Raw genomic sequence first — 2,636 nt, 5'->3', positions numbered from 1 at the left:
CCCTGCTTTTGCACGTCCATGTAAGTTCAGCTCTGTCTCATATGTGTATTGCTGGGTGTAGGGCAGCAGTCCTCATGAGGTTTAAACTTCACTTTTATGCATGGCTTTTGGGAATTCATCTGTATGTCCAGGACCTCCTTTGCCTTGCTTCACCACATCGTGCAGGAGGCTCTCGTACCGACTGTGGGCAAACCCCTGTGCAGCCCCTCTCCTGGAGGAACGTGCGTGGCTCTTGGAGATAGGCAGAGGTCTCACGTGGACTGGAGGCTGATGGTTTATTTCCTCTGTCCCGTCATGCGTCACTTCTGTCCTGTTGCTGATTTTCAGGGGCATGCAGTTGAAGCAGTTGAGCTTATAGCGAGTTTTGCCTTTGCCACGGTCAAAGGTAAAGGCTTGCGGTAAGCGTCAGAGCGTGGGGCATCCCCGGGGCACGGGGCAGGACGTGGCTCACAGTTGCAGGCAAGAGTATGCGGGAGCCTAGGTCTGGTGAGGTGTTTTCACGTGCGTGGTGCGGAACATGGGGGACCTGTTTTCAAGCATGGGGTGCGGAACAGGGGGGACCCAGTCCTGGGTGCGTCCTCCAACCTGTGGCACACGGCCAGTCCCTGGGGGTTTCCCGTGGGTGTTTACGTGAGGACCTGGGCGCCAACAGGTTGCCCGTGGGAAGAACGTTGGCGAGAGGCAGTGGGGTCCAGCGGTCCCCAGGGCATCTCACCTCTCAGCCCACAGAGCCAGAGAGGGTGACAACTCTACTGGGCTCACACTGCCCACTGGTTTCAATGCAGCCCGGTTTGACCATTGGCTGCTTCTCCCTCCCCAAGTGTCTTCCCAGGGACCGTCTGCCCCAAGCCAGACACATGCCCGAACCCCCTGGCTGTCACTCACAAAGGTTTTGCACATGTGGGATGTAGGTGTCGGCGATGCCATTGCCATGCGCTAGGCTCAGCAAAGGCGGAGAGATGGGACGATGAGAAGGCCCGAGGCTCTTCCCGAAGGTCTAAAGTTGTTAGGGAATCGGGCCCCTGGTTAACATGGTGGTTCACAAAGGTCAGCGATATTGTCGCTGTGTTTGATCTGGGCCTTGCCTTCACCCTCGGCAGTTCTGCGGGCTCCAAGTTAATCAGCAAACAGAGGTCAGGGTTCCTGTGCACGTGGAGCAGAACGAGTTGTCATAGGGAGGCGAAAGCAGAGCACACCCGGGCCGGGGACCATGCCGGCAGAGGAATGGGACCCCCAAGGCGGTTGGCACAGGGGTTCCCACCGGCATCCCCTCGCAGGGCAGGATTCCCTCGCGCCCGTCAGGTGCCCAGGGGATGGCGGAGAGGGGGCAGGAAGCAGAGGGTCCCTCACGGCAGAGAGCCAAGAGGGGCATCCATCTCCAATATGGGGGATGCAGCTCTGGCGACCAGCAAAGTCACTGTGTACCCGAGCGCCAGTTTCCCCAAGAAGGGAAGCGTCGTATGGGGGCACCAGGTGAAGGGAAGGTGCCGGTGCTGGCCAGCACTTTAAGGAAAGATACTGATCCACATGATCCAGGGAGCAGAGAAAAGGATGGGAATCAAATGGGACACACAGTACCCCGATGGCCAGCTCTGTCAGCATCCTGAGCAGCAACATCCTGCACTCTAATGGCTTTTGCGTCACTATAAACACAGAAGCGGCTCACCAGGCATGGGACCCTGGCTGTACCATACCTGGGAAACACATGTGCATGCTAAACTCCGACGCCATCCGTGAGTCGCACGTGCACGGCCCCTGGTGAAGTTCCCAGCTGTCCTTGCAGCTTTTTGTGGGTCTAGATATATTTGCAGGGGACAAGGAGAGAAGAGGGGGTGAGAGCCAAGGCTGCCGCTGTGGATAAATGGGAACAGCGTGGCAAGTCCCTGGGGTGCCATCCACGACGTTGGTGCCAGGTGGTTGGGTTTGGCTGTTCACACAGCAGGCAGGCTGGCGTCAAGTGGAACCTGCACTAGTCAGAAACTTGTGTGTGTCCCTTAAATGTGCCCGGCAGGAGGAGGGAAGGCAGCAGCCAGGGTTGGGTTCGTCAGTAAGGTACTGCCGAGAGCCGGGTGCCATCACCGTGCGGGGAGGCAGTTATGTGTAAGGAGGTTTGGGGGAGCAGAGACGGCTCTGGCTGCTCTGACCATGAATGGTGGCACCGAGCGCGTTACCTTTGGCATGTAGCGCAGTTCCCAGCAGCTCAGCAGGAGGCCGGGGAGCACCACGTCCCCTGTGTGCTTCTCACCCGGCCGGTGCTGGGACCTCATCCCCGCTGAGCCACGCCGGGTGAGAAGCAACACAGGTGTCGGCAGGGCTTCTGAGGCTCTCGGCGTCCGTACCCAAGGTGTGGAGGTGTCGAGTCCTTGTGGCCGACCCGCAGGAGAATTTCTGGGGGCTGGCAGTCGGCAATATTTTCCCTGTCTCCTTTGCTGTTTTGGCAAGAGGGGAGGGGGCCACGTGCATATTTTCTGTGGAACGGCACGGGATAAGCCCGTCGTGGTAGTAGGGGAGAAATAGGGCGCCCCAGCGGGCTTTGCGTGGCATTGGGAGCAAGGGCGAAAGGACCAAACGGCAGCCAAGTTGGCAAGCGAGATTTATTGAACACGGGTTGGACGCAAAGACAGGGCGACCAGGTT

This window comes from Cariama cristata, unplaced genomic scaffold, assembly GCF_000690535.1.
Source record: "Cariama cristata isolate BGI_N322 unplaced genomic scaffold, ASM69053v1 scaffold19383, whole genome shotgun sequence".
Taxonomy (NCBI): Eukaryota; Metazoa; Chordata; class Aves; order Cariamiformes; family Cariamidae; genus Cariama; species Cariama cristata.
The sequence above is the reverse complement of the archived record's forward strand: the minus strand, read 5'-3'. Positions refer to the sequence as shown.